The 8,752-nt window shown below is 38.9% G+C and overlaps 1 protein-coding gene across 7 annotated transcripts in view; it reads left to right on the top strand.

Annotated features, from left to right (window-relative positions):
• The window catches only part of Tenm2 (teneurin transmembrane protein 2), a 1,211,860-nt gene that overhangs the window by 25,096 nt on the left and 1,178,012 nt on the right, over positions 1 to 8,752 (top strand). The window lies entirely within an intron of this gene.

The following is an 8,752-nucleotide window of genomic DNA, read 5'->3' as shown; positions in this document are numbered from 1 at the left end:
TCCATTTCCAGTGGTAGAGAAGAGGAGATAATCTTGCTACAAATAATGTGTGCTCTCCTGAAATTATAACTCCAGTATCTGAGATGTCTATTTTTTCATAAAATAATTCTTTCTTATTTTGATGTCTATAGATGTCATCAGTGACAGTGAAAGCTTGTTTTCACTTTAGCTGCTGAGTCTTTAAGATAATTGTGACGGGACATAGCCTGGAGAATGCAAATACAGATCTTTGATCTTTAACTAGCCTTATCACCCCCAAAGGGTCTGCAGCTTTGGGTCTCCCATCAAATATATTCGTGGAAACAACTTAGAAACCCTGACAATGTCCACTCAAATCCTAGACATTCTGTCACCTTTTCATGTGATTTTTGCTAAAATATAGTGACGAAACAACAGATACTTTTTAGGAAATTCATTTCAGTCAGCTCAATAGGAGAAAAGTTAAGTATTGTTTTCCAATATTAATCTGTGACACTTTTTAAGAAAAAAAGAGCCAGTGTCCCCCAGGGTATATTGCTTTGTCATTATATGGGGTTACCTCCTAAAAATGCTAAAGGATAATATTGTTAGTTAGTAAAAGAATGCAGAAAATAAAAAGAAAAGTATGTTGAAATAAACCATAGGCCTATAACCTAACCTCAACAACTAATAATATCCACTTATCCATTCTGCCAGATCAATGAATTTTCTGAACATGTTAGTGTATGTATACACAGGAATATATACATGCTGTATTAAACTTTGTGCAATAAAAGCCACGTATTTATATAGGACTACACATTTCATTTTGAAACCTGACATTATATCTTGCGTCTATTTTAATTCAATAAAATTTTCAAAACCATTATTTAATGCCTGTGTAGTACATAATTATCTTTGGCACATTTTAATCCATCTACTCATCCTACCACTATTGATGGCTTCCAGTTTTATAAGAAATGGAGATGTTTGCATTTTACATGTAATCTTTGCAATGGCTTAACATACACGTTTCCATCTCTTGCTGTGTTATTCCTACATTGCCCAGGATCAGTGTGCATACTTGTTGGTTTTTAGCTTAAAAATAGAGAAATTCATCCCATGAGCATTTTCCAGGTCACAGCTTAAAAGGAAAACTCTGTTAACTCGGGGGACCATTTTACTTCAAGCCTTTCCAATATAAGAACGAGAGCTTGTGAAGTTAATTTTTGGTAAGGCCCAATTAATTTTTTCTGTATTTTATATTCCTTAATTTATGAATGCCATGCATGCATAGGTCTGCAAAAGTAAAAAGGTAGCACAAAGAGCAAAGCAACCTAGTGTCTCTGTTCACTGTGTCATTATTGCTTCCTTGTCTAGCACCCTATGCAGCCATATATAAATATGTTACACCTTTGTAAATATAGCAAGGACATAAGTTGATAAATTGGTACAGGCTTGTAGAAATAAAGAAGACTCCCCCACTTACGCCCACTCCCAAGTTGAAGGTCTTATACAAACAATAATTCAAATGTGCTTGCCCCAACACTTAGTTTTCACAGTCCAAGTGACAGGCAATGATCTCCTGGTTCAGACTTCCATTAGTGCACAATACACTATTGAACACTGGTGCAAACACATATTTCCACCATTTATTTCCATGTCTTTGGTGTGCTTAGTCCTGTCAGCTGGGACCTGCTTCCCCTGAAGATCCCTATGGTCCAGCTGCTGAAACATGCTCTACAATCTCTCAGGCAGCTTGCAATGGAGGACTGACATGTGCAAGGACCTTTAGGGAACAACATGCAATCTGACTAAGTGCATCTCAGTTGCCCACTGTGAATTCTGTGGACCACTCTCCCTTCTCTGATTCTCTTACTTTCTTATATGGTTTTCCCAGAGGCACTTCCCAATAAATCATTTTCACAGGAATCCCACACCAGGACCCATTCCTGCAGCCACACACTCTCAGATGAGCTAGAACATCACTGTTTCCTTCCCCACGACACACCCTTCCATAGTTTACAGTTTGTGTTCCTCTACCCTCTCCTCCAATGTCCAGACTTCTATATAGGCCCATACATGGATGTGTTCATTATTCTTTTAGGAGAAATCTTTTCTTGAAGTCAGATTACTGGGGAATAGTAATATCATGGGTGTTTACCTGATTGCTAGAGAGGACCTGTCAACTCTAATGTGTACTGGAAGTTTGTTATGAATGCTCTGTTTGGGCTATTCATTTCATTTGTCCATTTTTTTCTTTTCTATTGGATGGGTGTTTTTTTTTCTAACACGTGGTTTTAGGGTATGTTTATTGGGACACCTGATTTCTGTATCTGCATGGTAGCCAAAGGCATTTACTTCTGGTTGTACTTAGTCTGGACTTTTGCAAGTATTGTTACTGTCATGTAGGAGGACTGCAAATAGAAGCATTAACGTAACTTTCAAGCAGCCCTGAGCAGCTCAGGCCCTGGCACTGTCCAAGCAGCTTGAAGTGTATTGTACAAATTTGTAAATCATACACATCATTCTTATTTGGGTCAATGTGTGCAACTTGAGTGAATGTAGCTGGTCCTATTTATAGGCCTCTGCTTTAGGGATCCCTACAACAAAGCTGTTAGCATGGAACCTGCAGGCTGTCCCACTTAGAGCTCCACGTGCCACATAAGAGCATGAAAGGAGGAAATGGATTGGAAGCCTGGCTGTCCAAATGCATGGTTAGGAAGCTCTTGTGAGACAATGAGCCCCCCCCTCAGGAAACCTGAGAGGATTGGCCTCCCCCTGCCTTCCAGGCCAGTTCATTTACACCTTCAGCAGAGATGGGAGCTTCATAATCACAACTTAGTCTGGAATTATTTGTCGTGATGGTTTCTCAAGTTTAAATGAACACACACACACACACACACACACACACACACACACACACATCCCATTACCACAACCACCTCTACCACCACCATACTCTACCCTCTCCTATGGTTCATCAAGCAAAGAGATATCATATTCTCTCCCACTTGTCCTCTTCACCCTTTTCGTCATTTCTGGCCCGCTTTTACACCTAAAGTACTATGCCTCTTGGCTAATGTTTAATCATCTCAAGTATAAAATATTTACTGCTCAAAACAAACTAATGACTGCATAATTAACAAACTTTTCATGAAGTACACTTTTTTCTTTAGTGTAAGGTGTTACATGCCCAATTAATACTGTTTAAGTAAGGATTCCCCCCCCATCTAGTTTTTACCTCTAGCCATAGAGTAAGTATTTGGTGTGGTGCTGGGTTTATGGAGATAATCTTTTTAATCGCTGAATTCCTCAAAGCTTCTGGAGCCCTAGGGTTGTCAAACTTGTTTTTTTATTGATCTCTGTAATTCAACTCATGCACATTAAAAAAAATTCCCTGATCACAGGGAAGGAGCAACCTGATGATATATACGTTTCCTAATTAAAGCTTAAATCTCGTTCCCTGCAATTGCCCTTCTGAAATGTTGGAACCACAGAGTGAAATATTTTTAACTTTTCCCATCCATCACACTGGTTTTTTCGGCTGCTGGTAATGTCAGCCAGAAAAGTATCTGAATTGGGAGCATCTTTCATAGAGATTTCTACTACACTTCTTAAATGGGCAACATAGTATTAAAGATATCACTGGAATTTATCCCAAAATGTAATTGAATTTTTTATTGGTTTTAGAATATAGTTCTTAGTGGTTCAGTTTAGACAGGAACCATAGCAAGTAAAGAATGTGCCATAAGTTGTGGTCAAAACCACGACAGTACAATTTTATAAAGCAACTGAGGTGCTGGCCATGTGGCATTTTAATGGGCATCCTCTGGCTTTGTGAAGGGGGTAGCAGTGCTGTCTGAGAGCAAGCAGAAGGTTACCTTTGGTAAGTAATTTCTTATTTCAATATATCAACGGGCTATCTTCCTGAGACACCTAATAAGAGGTACCTGTTTGGGACACTTGTTGGTTATTTTGGTGAATCTAGCATTTGATTAGAACTAATGGTTCTTACTATAAAAATTAGCTAAGTATTTCATGTTTCTTTAAAATGACATGTATTTATTTTAAATGATAGCATAGCCCCTCTCCTGTGTGTATGTGTGTGTCTGCGTGTGTGTGTGTGTGTCTGTATGTCTGTATGTTTTTGTATGCATAATAGTGGTTTATTATATATACTGCTCTTGGCATTCAGGGGTTGGAGGATCCTAGTCTTGCGAATAGGAGAAATCAAGGTCGCCCAGAAACCTGTCCTCCATAGTAGGAATTATGTTATGTTGATTTCTTCAGTGGTCTTGCTGATCAGATGACATGGATCATAATTTCACATCCCATGGAAAAACTGGTGTTAGTAGTATGTATATATGTTAGTAGTATGTATATATGGTTTCTTACACGAATTTTCCAATGTATGGTAGAGGAATAAGCTCTTGCATTTTTCTATTGGCTGTCAATTAGCTGAAGCTTTAGGCTAATGTCCCTCCCCCACACTTCCACTTCATTGAGTTTCTGACCTTACATCTGAACCATCAGGAATTGTTTTCCACTGGTGGGGATGCAGAAAGTGTTGCCAGAACCCAGAGAGGTTCTGCTGGCCTTTCCCTATCCCTTACTCTCGAGAAGTCCTGTAATGCTCCACATCAAACAAGAAGAGTGAAAAGTAGTGAGAGATGATGCCTCTGTCACCTCTGAACATGCTCACTGCCACAATTCTCCATCCATATTGTTCAGTGTCTGTGTCTATCTCTCGTTTCAACATACACCTGTGAAATGCCTACCGCTTCACATTTCCTCATTCTTGGAGTTCATAATCTAGGGAGGCTACAGATAACAAACATTCCTATTAAGCAAAATGATCCAGCCAGCAGCCATGTTTCAGAAACACTGAAACCACAATATGTCTGAGTAGTAGTGTGGGAGAAAGAATGCATTAGTCAGGAGACAGACTCCCAGGGAGCAAAGGCTGACCTTACATACAATTGATGAGAAAGAACAAAATGAAGGAGTTTTGTGGGGAGAATTTGCGGAAATGGGGACTCAAGGAAGCAGTGCATGTTTATGGTGCTTGTACTAAGATGGTTGACTGTTCTATTAGGGTTGTGAACACATTGTCCCAGAAAAGTAGGACCTAGGCTGGCTCTTGTCTAGCCTTGTATTCTGGAGTTCTGTGGCTATCAGCATGTGTGTATATGGTTTGAGTTTTGTCTCTTTTTTTTGTCTGAGTGAAGACAACTTTATAGAATATCAGGTACCATAGATACATTAAAATTTTAATGTTGGTCTGTTTGAAAACCAAGGAGGAAAAGTCTGGAATTAAGAGGAATATCATGAAGCATAGTGATATTTTAGACAGGTGACATTTCCTAAGAGGCCAGACTAGATTACAGTGAAAAGAGTCTATTGAATGGTATTTAGGAGAAAAATGTTTTATATGTCCTATAACTATTATAATGTTAAAGGAAGGTTACTGTGATGTATGAAGTAGAGAAAATCTTACTTGAGTTTAAATTTTTAAAATGTGGGGAAAAAGTAGAGATCCTATTGTGACTTGAAAGATTTCTGATGATGAATCAGTAACGTTGACTTCTTCAAAGACAACCCAAATATTTACTGTAAGTAAAGTCCTGGGGTATAATATGTCAGTAAGTGAAAATGAACAGGCTGTCTTTAGGAAACATTTGTTCCCTACCTTCCCCATCTATTGCCTGGATATACAGCTGATTTCTTGGACAGCAGGATTCTGATTGGATGGAAACCCAGTCACACTGAGAAGTTCAAATGGAGACTAGATGGAAGTGATAGCCTTGACTATGTTCCAGAGAAACTATTTCTAGCTCTCTTTGTATTTCATGGACTTGCTAATTTGAGTCATTCTCATGATGAGTGTTTGACAAAAGCCTTTCCCTGCAATGACACATGTAAGGAGATGGTGGCCAGGCCCTTGTGACAGTCCAGCTGGCTGTTACACTGGCACATCTGCTCCTGTGAAAGACAAATGATGTTAGAGCCACTTGCAGTGGAGCTAGTCCCTCATGATCACCTCCATGATCAAGATGAAAGCACATTAGGAAAAGTTTATTTTGTGAAGAGAATGACATTAGTGAGAGTTAGTTCCTGGTGTTCAACGGATCAAAGAAGATCAGTAAAACCCCCAGTTGATTATGAGCTTTATAAGGAAGCCTAGATATTTGTGGTGTGGAGCATAAATTTCTTGGTTCTGATTGGTATAGTGTTAGAGTATATTTTAGGTCTAAAATAGAGGGAAAATTAGTGATTCGCTTTTGGTCCTTAGGGAAAGAAATGAAAACTATGAACAAATCAGACAGCAACAACCCATATCCATTAAATCAAGATGCCTTCTTTTATGATCACCACTCTGTCCCTCATTTTGTACTTCCTTTCTGCTTTCTCTAACTGTATTGTGAAGGCCCACACCAGTAAAGGAGTCTTGTTTAAGGACTGGGTACATTTCTGTCTACCCAGGAAAGATAAGAATCTGAAAAGTGATATATTCTGAATCTTGTTGGATCCTCATCCTCTTTAACTCCACCTCCATCTCCAGTGAGTACTCTAAGAAGAGAGGAAAGAAGATTCACTAACCACTCCATCACTCCACAGGGCTTGTTACATAAAAAGAAGCACACAGAGCAGGCTCTCCAGTGGGAACAAATGTGACTACTTAATTCATCTGCCCTGACCAGGCGATTATGGGAGTTAAATCTCCAGCAATCTCAGAACTGACTTACATACTCTGCCCCAAATAAATGCTCCTGCCAAGTCAGCCTAAATGCATCCCCCTTTTAAAAGGATACAAAAGAACTCTTGTGGTTTTGTCCTGTGATCAAACTGTCTGCTAATAGGGTCTAAGATTTCTGTATGCACCACAGTTTCTTCTGCTCTAACACAGCCTTTCTTGGATGCAGCTTACTCTTTTATTTTAGTGTGAGAAGAGTGTTGAAGTACTTCCTAGCACACATGAAGCTCTTAACCACCATTTTAAATTAAAGAGTGAATGGCTAATTGATCCTATTGGTTTCCCATTACATTCTAAAAATCCAAATATTTCTGTTTGCAGATCTTTTCCCTTTAAAATGCAGCACTTGTCTAAAATGTTATGGCTATGTGGGGGATATCATGATTCTTTTTCATTTTTGGCTTTGAGGATGGACACTTTATGACCATCTTTAGATTTTACTAGGAGTAGTAAAAATTCTCTGCATAATGATAATTTTAGCATGTGGGGATTTGGCTGAGGTTGCAATCTGGAAATCACATTTTATGAGCAGCACTTTTTCAGTAAAATGCAAATTCCTGAACAAAATTCTGTGATGTTTGGGAAACATGAACATGCATTTCAGCCTGACTGAAGGACTTTATACTCATGTGTTTTCTGTAAACTAAGTCAGAGAAGTTCATATACATTATCAGAAAATTTTAATTGTATCAGATATATTACTGTGTGTGTACATAGAGGCATGATGTAACATTAGGTGTCATTTCTCAGGAACTGTCCCACTTATTTATTAAGACAGGATCTCTTGCTACCCTGGAGCTTGCTGTTAGACTTTCTGGCAAATAAACCCCAGTGATTGGCCTATATCTGTCCATTCCAGTACTGGAATTAAAGGCAGATACACCCATGTATCACATTTTACATAGATTTTAGGGGTCATATCATTAACTCATGCTTACATGGCCAACAATTTGCCCATTGAGCCATCTTTTCTGCCTTGTATATGATCTCTGGGAAGTATCTATAGATGCTGTTTGGGCATCTTGGCATCTTACAATGACGTGTCTCATTGGTCTTTACATTCTGGGTTGAATGAAAGGCTGAATAGCATGGTATTCTGCTTTCCACTGGTTACATGGAAGCAGTGAACTATATAGATTAAATGTGAAATGCTTACCTTTGACATCAGGTGATTTGCTGTCTCTAGTCCTGGGTATTGGATCTTAAGGGTACTCATTCCAGTTATACTCAGCACATTCTTTTCTGTCTTTTTTGTTTGTAAGTTTCCTTTCTCTCCTCTGCAGTGACCAACCATAAGAGGAGAATTGCAGGATTGGAAGAGTCTGGGATCTTCTGCCTTTACTAGGGTATCCTTAGTGTGCACAGTTAGCCATAGCACCAGAGCCTCTTCCCACTTTTTTCTGTCTCATTTCTGTTTCAGTAGGAGAGGAACTGAACCCAAACCTGGAGAATCCCCCCATCATGAGAATAAAAGGAAACTGAGCACATGGAGTGACTGTACCAAGGGACAGTTCTTCCTCCCTAACTCTCGGGTTGAGTGAGTGATGGTAGATACACTAAGGCTGATCCATTCTGACTAAGAAAGAAAACATTATCTACACATACAGTGGAGTAGTATCCAACCTTGAAAACGATTCTGCAATATGTGGGAACATGGGAGAATTTTGAGGTTTTACAAAATGGATTATGGTAGTTACAGAAAGGCCTAGTTCGATCTCCCTTTTTTTTCTCATCCTGCTTGCTTTCATTTGATCCTCAGACTACTGTTTCTACTTTGCAAACAGTTGGGGGAAAGCATTTTACCTCTAAGTCTAGATACAGAGATGCAGTGGTTGCTCACTTACAGTCTATGATGAGAGGTGATTTAAAGGAACTGAGTTGAGACTCAGGAAAAGGAGGAGAATATGCCTGAATTGGGAGTAAATATCCCTTGCCTATCTTTTTTTTTTTTTAATATTCAAGGAAACATAGTTTACTTAAGCCTTTTATATGCTCAATTGTGGTCCTCAAACTTGGCTCTAACTTCTTTTGATGTAA

The sequence above is a fragment of the Mesocricetus auratus genome, unplaced genomic scaffold, assembly GCF_017639785.1.
Source record: "Mesocricetus auratus isolate SY011 unplaced genomic scaffold, BCM_Maur_2.0 Super-Scaffold_100007, whole genome shotgun sequence".
In the NCBI taxonomy this organism is placed as follows: domain Eukaryota; kingdom Metazoa; phylum Chordata; class Mammalia; order Rodentia; family Cricetidae; genus Mesocricetus; species Mesocricetus auratus.
The sequence above is the reverse complement of the archived record's forward strand: the minus strand, read 5'-3'. Positions and strand labels throughout refer to the sequence as shown.